At 41.3% G+C, this 13,991-nt stretch overlaps 1 long non-coding RNA gene across 3 annotated transcripts; it reads left to right on the top strand.

Moving 5' to 3' along the window:
* Window positions 1–8: 8 nt before the first annotated feature.
* Window positions 9–9,047, top strand: LOC131402486 (uncharacterized). 3 transcript variants are annotated; one of them, XR_009218704.1, is made up of 5 exons: window positions 9–210; window positions 348–464; window positions 7,449–7,570; window positions 7,728–7,865; window positions 8,608–9,047. It is a non-coding gene; the product is annotated as an uncharacterized LOC131402486 (long non-coding RNA). The 3 variants fall into 3 exon arrangements; XR_009218706.1 differs by lacking the exon at window positions 348–464 and having other exon boundaries at window positions 8,608–9,045; XR_009218703.1 differs by lacking the exon at window positions 9–210 and having other exon boundaries at window positions 280–464; window positions 8,608–9,045.
* Window positions 9,048–13,991: the final 4,944 nt, after the last annotated feature.

Here is a 13,991-nt window from a genome sequence, read left to right as displayed (position 1 = left end):
CTGTGGCACTCCTTGCAGGGGAGGGGAAGGAGGTGGAAATCAGAGACCCTCTGGGGAGAACAGTTTCTGGCTCCACCCCTTGTATCTTACATTGAGTGGAAGATTTTGGTAGAAGTCGAGACCCATCCAGTTGGCGCGTGGGTTGAAGGGAGGATGGCATCAAGGAAAACTTCTTGGAGGAGGGGCTGATTATTCCCATTCTGAGAACAGGTAGAGCCTGGATGGAACTGGAGGGAAGGAGCGTTCCCAGGACTGGTCCCCTGCCCCACTCCTCACCCCCCACAAGTCCCCTGCAACATCCCCCAACCAGGCCCTGTCTGCATCCTCTCCTTCCCTCTGGTCCCAAGAACACCGAGTCATGAGGGAGATCCTGCTGCTCCAGGTCGCTGCAAAGAATTATAAAAAGACCCCAAGGAGTGATTTGGGGCCTGGTTCCAGGACATGGAGCTGCTCAACGAGAATGAGTGAGGCCGGGCAGGAGTTGGGTGAGGGCAGGGGTGGATTCTCCCTGTTGGCCAGTCCAGAGAGCCTGTCTCCGTGGCCCCCTGGTCAGCCCCAGGCCTTATGGCATGGCAACCTCTGGGACACCCAGACTCCAGCTGCTGAGGTTTCTTTTGACCAAATTTTAGGAGCTTTTAGTTTTCCAGTTGAATCTCTGGAATTGCATCAGCTCTAAGTGGGGAAACCAATGTAAAAAGATCAAAACGTGCATGTGGAGAGGACAAGGCCCGAGGAAGATCATTTGAAAATGGACTAAAGGCAGGCAGGACTTTCCCTCCTGAGACCCCTCTAGGGGCTCCATGTTCACCCCTGACCTAGATTTGAATTCTGCTGGGATCCTTGTACAGGCCTCTGAATTCCTTTTCCTGCTTGATTTGTATCCAGGAGGAACGATATCTGATGCAGCTTTTAAGGCTACTGCTGGGCCTTGTTACATAAACATGACTGCTCCCTGTGAACTAGGATTTTCAGCACCCCTGCCTTCCTTATGCAATTCCCTTTAGGACAGAAATTCCCTAGAAGGCCCCCAGCCTCCTCCCTGGCTTGGCCTGATGGATCCCGGGTGAGCTCTGCTTTGCCAGGATAAGGGACCATAATCCTGGCCAGTAATTGACCCCACATTGTCCCTTGCTGTCCAAGGTGAATTCTGAGCTCGTGTCCTTCTGAGGTCCAAGGTCTTGGGCAATCCTCCAGTTTACACACTCAGTGTTGGTGTTCTGAACTCGTCCAAATGGCATAATTGGGCCCAAGTCATTAAAGTGTGTCACCCCTGGGTGGCTGTGTTTTTTTCCCCAGTCTTGTGCTGTGGTTACATTACAACCAGCTGCTGGGGTGTGAACCCTGTTTGGAGCTTTGAAATATGAGGCATGACAGGGGTGTTGGGAGGTCCAGCGGGGAATGCCACGGAACTGATGATCCATGGTCGTGCATGAACACAGCCTTACCAATTAAAATACTGAAATGTTCCCATCTGGTGGTGAATAGACACTGCTCTGAGCTCACACCAAGAACCCGACCCATGACTAACAGCTTTCAAAGGGTTACCAAGTGGCATTTTGAACCTCTTCCCTTGGGAACACCCTGTAAGACGAGGGCCAGATGAATCGCTTGGCACTTGTGTGTTATCGCCTCCTTTCTGATGGCTGCAAGTGTCACCCAGACACACAGGCTGGACTCTGCCAGGGAAGCCTTCTCAGGACAGCCAGAAGCGGATGATGAATACTGGTTCCCGGCATCCCAGGCCCTTCCTGACACAGCACAGCCACCCAGGAAAGTGATTTGGTAATGGAAAGACTGGGAAGGCCGTACTTTCCCTCCAAAGAGAAAGAGAAGTGCCAACAGTGAAAGCTTGATCCCTGAAATAGACAATTAAATCCCAACAAGCAGTGGGTTCTTGTCAGATTACTGATGCTGAAAAGGCCTCTTTTGATAATAGCACGATCCCCCAGCTGCCATGTCCATCTTCATGAATCAAATTTCCAACACATATGGATCTAAAAAACTGAGGGAAATCTGGTATTTCCTTAGATGCAACACTGAATTAGCATGCAACAAAGAACATAAAAATGGAGACCTAGAAGTAAATACCTAATTTGAGTACATAGATATCAAAGGGCTTTTGAAACAATATTTTGGAATCTATTGGAATATTACACAAAAAGAATAATCCACTTTTAGTACGTTTTACTGTGACTGTGAGGGGAAAAACTGAATCATCCCCTTGACGTTGGTAACTCGCTGCTGACTTGAAAGTAAAAATAAATGATGTACATAGTAAAAGAAAATGAGAGAACAGCATGAAAAAAGAAGATCTTTCTCTCCTCACCTGAAACTCAACCTCTCACCTCAGAAAGAAACCGCTGTCTATATTTTCTATGTCACACAGCAGAGTTTAATAAAAGAAACGTATTGGTATGTTTTAAAGTTTCAAGAGCTCAAAGCAAGGAAACATTAGGGACGCAACCATGAGACCTCACTGAGGTGCCTGCTCCATTTCATCTGCTGTCAGGACGTCCTTCTTGGCCCCTCGTTTTCTCTGCCTCGCTAGCAAGTCTGTCCGCCATCAGTGCTACCACCAGTCTCTCTCCTGTGCTCTTCACTGCCCTTTCCTCTTTCCTGATACCTTCCACAGTCACCAGAAATTGTTGGCAGTGGAACTGTGGAATGCCCAGATCAGCTCCTGGAATCATCTCTGCCAAATCTGAAGACCCGCAGGAGTGGGCATGGGACCTGGAGTGCAGACCACCTGCGAGCACACCTGGCAGGGATTCACCTGTGTGACTAGGTGCAAGTTTTTGCAACGCTTTGGCAAGATTGAAAGGACTTACCAGTAGTCCTGCACTGCTGCAGGCCTGGAGTCCTCGCGGTCTCTCGGGCCAGCAGACCTGGTGGGGCTGGTCCAAGGTGTCCTCCCAGAGACCCGTCACTGCTAGGATGGGATGGGATTCTAGTAACCGGCCCCTTGACTATGTCACTGGACATCCTAAAAGGGATGGAGATGCTTAAACCAGGCTTTGGTTTGGACTGGTTCCCACAGTCACGCTGCTTCCTCTGTGAAGACATGACTATCCTTCTTTTCCTCTTACCCTACAAAAATAAATCATGATATTGGGTCAAATGACAAAGGATGCCTGCCATTTTAGGACAATTATCCTGGCTGTTTTGTACTTCCACCCTGCCTCTATCCTCTGGGGATCTGACCTGTGTCCTGGGATGTCATCAGGCAGATTTGCATCTAGAACAGAAAGCTCCAGGTCAAAACTCAAGGCTACTCCAGATCATTTCTCTCCCTCCATCCTGTTAACACCCCCTCCTTGTTTGAGTGTGTTTCTATTCCTTTCTTGTCCTTGTCACTCTCAACTGTACAAGTCCTGGCACTCCATCTCAGGACAGTGGGTCCCCAATCTTTTACTAAATCCCAAATCCCACCATTTCTGTGTTTTCTGACTACTCATTTGCTTAATCCATTGACCACTCGGTGTTCATAGAAGTGAAATCAATAGTGACATTGTCAACCAGCCCTTGTTAGCGACTTACTCCCACATCCCAGATGTTCACATAATCCAAATGGTTATGTTCAAAGTAAATAATTCAGAAAACATATTCACTTACCACAAATTCCTGATATCTAATACTTTTATTCAAACACTCATACAGTGGATACCTGTGCCTCAAGATAAGAAGTAATGCCAGATCACCGATCCTCACCTTAATTTCCTCCTACCCCTATCAATCCTGGATTCCATGGACTATGATCTCAATAATTTCCTTGGAATAATAAAAAATTCCTTACCACTTAGTTATGTTGTAAACCTCCAAACCCAGAAGATCCCGATTATCTGCCATGCCGCAGCTACTGCTGGTCTTATAACAAGCTGAAGAAAAAGCACGAAACATGATCTTTTGGTACCACTGTAAATACAAAACCATCTGCATCAACTGGGAAGCACTCATAATGCCTGAAAATTTTGTTCTCTTTTTTTGTGTTGGGTCAATAACAAAAAGAAAAATCAATTAAAAAGTGGACACGGGGGCTTGCCCCATGGCTTAGCGGTTAAGTGCGCACGCTCTGCTACTGGTGGCCCGGGTTCGGATGCCGGGCGCGCACCAACGCACCGCTTCTCTGGCCATGCTGAGGCCGCGTCCCACATACAGCAACTAGAAGGATGTGCAGCTATGACATACAACTATCTACTGGGGCTTTGGGGGAAAAATAAATAAATAAATAAAATTAAAGGCAAAAAAAAAAAATTGGCAAAGGACCAGAATAGACTTTTTCCAATGAAGACATACTAGTGGCCAATAGGTGTATGAAAAGGTGTTTGGCATCACTAATCAGGGAATGCAAATCAAAACCACAATGAGCTATCACTTCACACCTGTTAAGATGGAGATTATCAAAACAACTAAAGGTGGCAAATGTTGGTGAGGATGTGGAGAAAAGAAACCCTTGTGGGAATGTAAACTAGTACAGCCATTATGGAAAACAGTATGGAGATTCCTCCAAAAATGAAAACTAGCACATGATCCAACAATCCCACTTCTAGTATATACCCACAGGAATTGGAATCAGGGTCTCAGCGAGATACCTGCACTCTAATGTTCATTGCAGCTAATTTACAATAGCTAAGACACGGAAGTAACCTAAATGTCACTGATGGATGAAAGGATAAAGAAATGGAATATTAGTCAACCTTGAAAAAAGAAGCAACTCCTGCCATTTTTGACAACATGGATGGACCTGGAAGACATTAGGCTAAGTGAAATAAGGCAGACAGAGAAAGGCAAATACTCACTTATATGTGGAAACTAAAATAGTTAAACTCATACAAGCAGAGGTTAGAATAGTGGTTGCCAGGGGTTGGGAGGATGGAGAATTTGGGAGCTGATGGTCAAAGGATACAAAGTTTTAGTTATCAAGATAAATAAGTTCTGGAGATGTAGGCTACGACATAGTGCCTACAGGTAACAAGACTGTATTGCATACATCACATTTGCTAATAGAGTAGATATTAAGAGATCTTACCACAGAATAATAGTAATAAAGGAGGTGAGAGAAAACTTTGGGAGGTGATGGATATGTTTGTGGCCTTGATGGTGGTGACAGTCTCAAGGGTGTATACTTATGTCCTAATTCATCAAGCTGTGTATGGAAAAGTATGACATCATCGTTGATTCTTCTGCATCTTGAAATACGCCGTGTCCTCATCACATGAGAAAATTTTGTAACTATATATGGGGACAGATGTTAACTGGGCTTATTGTGCTGATCATTTCGACATATACTCAAACATTGAATCATTAAGTTGTACCCCTGAAACTAATATAATGTTGTATGTCAACTTTACCTCAATTAAAAAAACACAACAGACAAAATGATTTGAATATTGTAAAGGAGTTCAGTGAATCCTTGAAACTGCCCCACTCCTATATGGGAGTTACAGGAAGCAGAGAGGATGAAGGAAGATGGAAGAAAGTTGTACAAAAGAGTATTCAAATTAAAATCATTTGAGTTGCTATCAGCTCCTTGTGGCAGAGTTGTGTGAGCCCTGATCTTCTTTCACATTTATCCTGGAAAAGCATACTTTCAGATCCAACCCATAATAGTTCATCATTTGCTCTAATACGAAAATCTCAACTTAATAAATAAAACCAAAACCATCCCTTATGTATGAATAAAGTTAGTGAACTTTACAGAGAAAAGAGCATATTTGCACAATCTCAATAAAGGAAACAGAAGAACTGAATGATGATCGAGTCTCAGTCAAGCTTATCTTTGAAAGCCAGTGAAGCCAGGATATCTTTTCAAGGATGTGTGTAGAGCTGTCAGCCTTGGAAGATAGAAATAGTGGCCTCCTCTAGAGCAAAGGACAGGCTTGCTTACTGCCCAATATAATAGAAATAACACCCCTCCCTGGGGCAAAGGTCAGCAGACTTCCTGCCCATTATCAAAGATTTGAGTTCCTTAAGCTCTGAGTTCTTGCAACCCTCTGCATGTCACCTGGCCCACTGTGTATCACCCTGTAGGAAGTGGGATTTAGTGAACTGGTGCAAATGTTGATACTCTGGCCACTAGTATTGTTGTGTCATTAAGTCCTTTGTCTCTGACCCATGGGTCTAGTTTCTTTTGCCAGCATCTATAAGACCATGGTAAGCTGACTTATTAGCTTGCAGATAAGGTAAAATATCATACCTTTCACGGTTCCTGACAAGCCCTTAATGTAACTAGTACTCTTAGGAACAGAGAGCTATCCAGAACAATATGTATGAATATTCTTCATCGAAGACTTCATGCAACCAAAACTTTAATAAGTCTCTCTGATCTCTTTTATTTCTACCCCAAGTAGAAGGAGAGGCACCAAACTATTACAGACCTAGGGCTTGTGCAAGCCACCTGGAGACCTAGTGATCAGAAACTTCCCATGGGGAGCAAAGACAGATGGGCATATTTCCAAAATGGACACATATGCCTCCTTATCATCCAAAAGACAGTACATTATCTTAATTTATGATGATTTCATTCACTAAAATCTTGTGATGGGCCAAAGATGCACATCTAAGAAGAGTGAGACACATGGCAGTTGTAAGCAGATTAACACATTTGGTGAATATCAAACACTGAACTAAACAGTGTTCTAATCTATTATAAGGTACAACAAATTTAATTAGGTCAATTAAATGATCTTTAATGGTATGCCTGATTATTACTCTGCAATAATAAACAAGAAACTCATGTAAATAACTATAATTGGTCTTACTTTAAAATATAATAGTCAAGACTGTTTGAGATAAGCTGGAGAGAAGGAAGGGGAGAAATAGATAAAAGTTAGCTGCTCTGAAGACACTCTCAAGACCCCTGGATCTACATGTAACCCAGGAGATCGAGGCAGATGGCTGTGTGCCTAGATCCTCCTGCACTGTGCTTCTCAGGGATGTCACGGAGTTGAAGCAGCTTCCTAAATCATGTTTACACGTCCATGTGTACAATACCCCTGACCATGGGGAAGAAACACCATTCAATCATCCTTTACACCCCTCTAATTAACAATTAGATTTCAGAATCATTGTATCATTACATGATAATTTATTCTTCAAACCTGTAGGATGCCAAGCTAAAAGAAAATCAAATTTCAATGGCTTCTTTTCTTTGAAGGACCAAGATGTTCTTTCACACTTGGAATCCGGATTAGAGGATAAATCCATCAAATCAATGGAAACAAGTTATGAAATGGACAGAGGGATATTTCATTCATATATACACAGTTTGTACTGTGGCAAAAATAGAGTTATATTTTAAAAAATTAGAATTTCTTGAAATTTTAGAGATTTTAAAGACTTTGTTCTGCTTATACTCCCTTTGGTTTACCAAATCAAACTCACTCTTTAATGGGCATTTCTAGCATTGAGTGCTAATAACAGCAGCTTTTTTAAATTCTTATTTTTCCCAGGTCAAACACCAAGGGTAGAGGTCATCAAAAGATCAAGTCTAATCTACCTACGGGTGTGGCAGCCTTAACTATGGATGTTCAAGCCAGACATTGCCAGAAGAACTACATCTCTTCACCCATAGGTGAGTTTTTACTAGTAATCACAGAAACTTAGGGATATCAAAGGAAATTTTTTATTAAGAACCCAAGTTATAGATTCCTCTCTTAGGTTCATTACTTTGAATTTTTGACTCAAATCATATATATCGATTGGACCATGTTCAATTCTATGATCTTTAGAAGATGCAACCTACAGCTGAAGAGAAACAGATACAACACCAATATCTTATCCTCTCTGAAGCCAAACTGAGAGCCCCTGGAGTCAGAAGTTTCCAAGAAAAGAAAAAGTCATCCATCTTCGGAAGAGAGACAGTAGAGGTTAGCCAAACATTCAACTTTAAATTGTTAACATGACTTGTTAGAATGTGATGGAGCACACCTTCTAAGTTTCATGATTTTTCTCCAGAATATTGAGATGGATGACCTTGAAGTCCAGTTTCCCCATAAATGTATTTATTCCATGATAAAATTAATTTCCCTATAATTACCATGAAAATGTTACGTCATAGTCTCTGACTAAAAGGAAACAAAGCAAATTGAGCAGTTGAATAACAGTGTAATTAATTCCATACAAGGATCTTTACTGCAGCGTTATGTATAATAGTGAAACTGGATGTAATCCCATTTCTATCAAAGAAGAAGTAAACAGATTATGGTATTCCTGTTCTTTGGAATACCTCTAAAACATCTAAAATGGTAAGTTAGAATGATGTGCACTGATAAGGGGAGACGTCTATGATATATGATTTGGGAAACAGCAAATTGCAAAACGACGTAGTTATATAATTTATGTTAAAATACTTTATGTGTATTTATAAATTCATAGGAAATTTCCAGAAGAATAAACCCCACCCTGTTAACAATAGTGGCTTCTGAGTAGGGGAGTGAGTTTCAGGGAAGGGGATGAAAGGGGTGGGTTTCACTTTATATAGATCTGTGTACTTTGACTTTTTTTACAATATGTATTTCTTTCATAATTAGAAAAATGAGTGATGTAACCATTTGGTGCAGGGCAACAGTATTATGTTCACCAGTCTCTGTACTGTATGTTACTGCACAGCACGGACTGTAGGAGAAAGCCCAGAGGAGCAATGAAGACAAAGAAGACATGACACCTGCAAAAAGTCAGTGGAGTATTTCTACGTAACAAACCTTCCAGGTGAGTGACGGTCAGTATCTTCCACTGATCCAGCTCTCACAATAAACCTAGAACATGCCCAAGGTAAGCTGGAGGACTACGCCCCACTAGTCCATTCCCTGCCCAGGGCCTGTTTGTGCAGGGTGACTGCCATCAAGCAGACAATGGACTCAGGATGGAGCATGTGCCTTTGGGGAGGCTGGTAGAGAGGGACAAAGTGGAACACCAGCTAAGTGCACACACCTGAGAGGTGGAGTTCCAGGAGGAGACTCAAAATGTACCAAGAAACTGCGTGAAGGGAGCTACTCGACCTCTCTGAGCCTCAGTGTCCCCCCCTGTAAAATGGGGATGACAGGCCTACTTCACAGACCTGTTGGGGAAGATACATAAAAGTGCCTGTGACAGCCAGTGTCCATATTATTAACAAAGCCGTCTCCTACTTCAGAATAATCAATGAAAAGAATAATGTTGATGAGACCAAAGACGAGATGCTCAGCTTCATAACAGCCCCAGCAGCATGAGAGTGAGAGGAGCTCCGAGTAAGCAAGGTTCTTCACAGCTCCACTAGAGAGGATGAACATGGGCTACACCAGGATAAGTGGCTGTTGTACAGTGACTCGTGTAGTGAGGGTGGGTCCCTAAAGACACTGAAATCCAGTTACACACAGTGGCTCCTAGGAAACAACTAAAAGCAATCAACGCAGCAGATAGGAATAGGAAGGGGGCGAGCAGAGGAGGGTCAGAGCCACAAAATCTGAAGGAAGACACTGAACCACGATGAGTTCCCAGCTCTGTCAACAGCTGCTGTGGTGGCACCAGGAGATCAAACGTCTGAGACAGCCATTGTGGGGACTGCTGGGAGCAGAGTGTTCACTGCAGCCACACCCCAACAGCAGTACATCGGAGCACACACACCCTGAGACTTTCCTCTCCATTAATCCTTGTTTAAAGATGATGAGGGCCGGCCCCGTGGCTTAGCAGTTAAGTGCATGCGCTCTGCTGCTGGCGGCCTGGGTTCAGATCCTGGGCGCGCACCAATATGCTGCTTCTCCGGCCATGCTGAGGCCGCGTCCCACGTACAACAACTAGAAGGATATGCAGCTATGACATACAACTATCCACTGGTGCTTTGGGGGGAAAAAAATAAATAAATAAAATCTAAAAAAAAAAAAAAAGACTTAAAAAAAAATAAGATGATCAATATCCTCATGTTACAATGTCTCTTTCCAACCCTTGTGGACGAGTGTAATCAGAACCCCCTGAAGAAGGCACAGGCCAGAATAGGATGGAACACTGGGGCCTGGGGGAGTCGCACTGCACCTGACCACACAGACTATCACCCGGGCCTATTGAACACAAGAGAAGAACTCAAGGATGTGGTCTAATGAGAATTCCCCATCTTGCCACATTCAGAGACACTACAGAGTTTCTCTTCCATTCTTTACAAAAATGTTAAAGAATTCATGTGTCATTAATTCATAAAGGGGCAAATTCTTGACAAAGTGACAGGGTCTAGATTCCATGACCAGGTTTTTCAGATGTTTTGATAATATCCCACATTCTGGAATCAGAAATGTAACCTATTGGGATGTGTAATATAAACAAGGACTTTCTTATTTAATCTTCCTTATATCAGTACAGACTCATGGATATTTATTTTATTCTCTGGGTAATAATCCAATGCTACCATTATTTATTTTGTTGCTTCCAGTTTTCCAGCTTGAGCCATTGGGAAGTCTTTAAGATTGATTCCTTTTGACACATCTCATCATTTTCTGTGTTTTTTTGAAAGCACTTTCCTACTTTCTGGCAATACAAGAAGCTCCAGGCTCATATTGTATTTCCCCTCCCCAGATCTAGAATTAGCCAGTTCTCCAAGAAAACCTGGTTCTTTTTATTGGAGAATGATATTTAGAAACCAAAATCTGGGAGCTAGGTGTGCCCATTGATACTAGGGTGTCACTGCTTCTAGACCCTCTCAGCAGAGCTTGGAAATGTATGAATGAATATAAACTCAGGTATACACATCTACCTATCGATATATCAATCAATCTATCTATCTATCTGGATAGATATATTAAAAGAGTCATGGATTCATATTGATACTTCCAACTCCAATCCAGCACCACAGAGTTTATTCCAGCATTCTCCTTTTGTTTATTTGTAACTTCTTTCACCAACAGTGAGAAACTTAACTCCAGTTATCTACAATATATTTACTAATGTGTCAAGTAGTTTCAGAATCGCTAATCCATACTCTTATGAAAAACAAATTTACCACCTAGAGTACAGTGTTTCTGTACAGTACTTTAGTTTTACAGTATCCCATCAAAACACTGTCTTCCAAAGTTATTTAGGTCAGGACCTTTCATCCCCACCCCTTCTGTGTGGTTATGTCACATGCTTGTAATACAGTGAGGTTCATTTGTCACTGCATTCCATCTGAGTTCCCCAGCATCCTGATTGATTTTTAAAATTTGCAGAGTAAAATTCACTCTATGTGGTGTACAGTTCTATGGGTTTTGACAACTTTATGGTCATGTATCCACGTCCACGGTACCACACAGAGCTGTTTCTTTCACTCTCAAAATTCTCTCATACTGTCTCTTTGTAGTCAACCCCTTCCCCCATTCCATCCCTTGGCAACCACTGATCATTTTCCATCTCTGTAATGCTGTCTTTTCTAGAAAGTCATATAAATGGAATCATATACTATATAGCCTTTTGAATCTGGCTCCCTTCACTTAGAGATATGCATCCAAGATTCATCCATGTTGTAGTGTGAATCAAGAGTTTATCCTTTTTATTGCCCAGTAGTATTCTAAGGTACTGATGCACCACAGTATCTTTTCCATTCACCTGACGAAGGACATTTAGTTTGTTGCTGGCTTTTCACAATTATGAATAAAATGGCTATGAAGATTCACGCAAAGATTTTTGTTTAAACATTAGTTTTCAATTTGCTTCAGTAAATCTCTAGGAGTGGGATATCTGAGTCATATAATAAGTGTATGTTTAACTTTATAAGAACCTGCTAAACTGTTTTCCGAATACAACTATCATGCTGCATTCCCAGTTCTAGTTGCTCCTAGTCCTCACCAGCACTTGGTATTTGCAATTTTATTTTTTATTTTAGCCACCTAATAGGTGTGCGGTATCTTATTGTGGCTTCTGCTTCCTTTTTGAAAGTGAGTTCTGCTAAATACAGATCCTGTGTTGACTTTTGGGTTTTCTTTCTGCACTTGAGAGATGTCATTTTGTTGTTGATTTGTCTCTTTTGCTTTTGATAATATATCATCCATCATTCATATTATTTCTCCCTGTATGTAATGTCTTCCCCTGTATATGTGTATTTCCCTGACTGCTTTCAAGATTTTCTTTTTATCTTTGGATTTTAGCAGCTTGACTATCATGTGCCTAGGTATGGTTTTATTTTGTATTTTATTTTGTGGGTTTCCTGACTTTCTTGGATCTAAAATTTTAGATTTTTCATGAAATTTTGGAAGTTTTATGCTATTACTCATTGATTTGCCTTTCTGCTTCATTTAATTTTTTGTCTCTCCCCTCTCTGATGGGGACTCACTCATCTCACAGGTCTTAAGGCACTCTTCATTTTTCTCAAAACTTTTATGTTCTTTTCTTCAGACTGGATAATTTCTATTGCTCTATCTTCACGTTTCTCCTAATGTTTCTAATCTACCGGTAAACTCAAAAATATTTTCTGTATTTCACCTTCCTATTTGGTTCTTTTTTGTAATTTCCATTTCTCTGCTGAGTTTCTATATCTGTTCATTCATTATGAGAATATTTTTCTTTACCACCATGATCATCTATATAAAAGCTGCTTTCTCATCCTTGTCTGCTAATTGCAACACCTTGGGAATAGTTTCTACTGCCCACTTTTGGTCGTATATGGATTATATTTTCCTATTTCTTCAAATCTCATGATTTTTTAAATTATGTACTGGAAACCATGGATGATAGTTATAGAGACTCTGGATTCTATTGTGTCCCTTTGAAGAGTGTTGTTATTTTTCTAGCAGGGAGTTAACTTGGCTGGACTGAAACTCCAATCCTATCTCCTTTACAACCGGCATAGCTGAAATCCTCATTCAGTTCTTTCATCTTCCAACTGCTGTTTTTACACTAGGCCCTCTGGGGCCTACCCTGCATGTGTGTTGTTCAAAGATCTGCCAATTTGGTGTGTGTGGGGGGCAGACTTTCATACATATTTTAAGATTTTCCTCTTTGTGGTTCCCTCCCTTCCAGAAATTTCTCCCCCAACTTTCCAGCTACTCTGCCAGCCCCAAAATACATCCTCTAACATTACAAGTAATACTATAGTTTTTCCCCTGTCTGGGCCATGTACAGATTTTGGAATGCTTTGAGGTAAAACACTCAAGCTTGCAAACATATCCTGGTAAAATTCCCATGATTCAAGGGAAGACTCCCCCTCGGTTCTGCTTGCCTTTGGAAGAGATTTATGCATACATACATATACACATTTATTGTATGTGTATTACATATAGATACATGATTCTATATAAATATATATAATATTTCGTGCAGATTTTATCATTGTTATCTGTGACAGTGTTAGTTCAACAAGCTACTCCACTATTACTGGAAGCTAGACCTCGGTTTTTTTTCTTTTTTGCATTTTATATAAATGGAATTATAAAATATATAGCCTTTTGAATATAATTTCTTTTATGCAGCGTTATGGTTGTGATATTCATCCATGTTATTGCATGTAGCTAGTGTTTGTTCATTTGTTGAAAATAATTAATGTTGTTAAATGGTCATAAAATATGCATAACATGAAATTAACCACTTTATCCATTTTTAAGTGTACAGTTCAGTGACATTCAGTACATTCACATAACTGTGTAGTGATAACCTCCAACCATCCACAGATCTATTTTCACCTTCTGCTGAAACTCTATGCCCATTAAGCAACAACTCCCTGTTGTCCCTCCCTCTTGCCCCTGGGAACCACCATTCTCCTTTCTATTCCTATGAATTTGACTACTCTAAGTACCTTATATGAGTGGAATCATACAGTATTTTTCCTTTTGTGTCTGGCTTTACTTCACTTAGCGTAAAGTCCTCAAGGTTCATCCACGTCATAACATGTGTCAGAATTCCATCCTTTTTAAGGGTGAATGGTATTCCACTGTGTTTTACACCACAATTTTTGTCAACTCATCCGTTTATGGACACCTGGCCTGCTTCCAGCTTCTGCTTATTTTGAATAATGCTGTTAAGAACACGGGTGTATGTATATGTCTTTATATATGTGTTCA

Source organism: Diceros bicornis, unplaced genomic scaffold (genome assembly GCF_020826845.1).
Source record: "Diceros bicornis minor isolate mBicDic1 unplaced genomic scaffold, mDicBic1.mat.cur scaffold_112_ctg1, whole genome shotgun sequence".
NCBI lineage: Eukaryota > Metazoa > Chordata > Mammalia > Perissodactyla > Rhinocerotidae > Diceros > Diceros bicornis.
The sequence above is the reverse complement of the archived record's forward strand: the minus strand, read 5'-3'. Positions and strand labels throughout refer to the sequence as shown.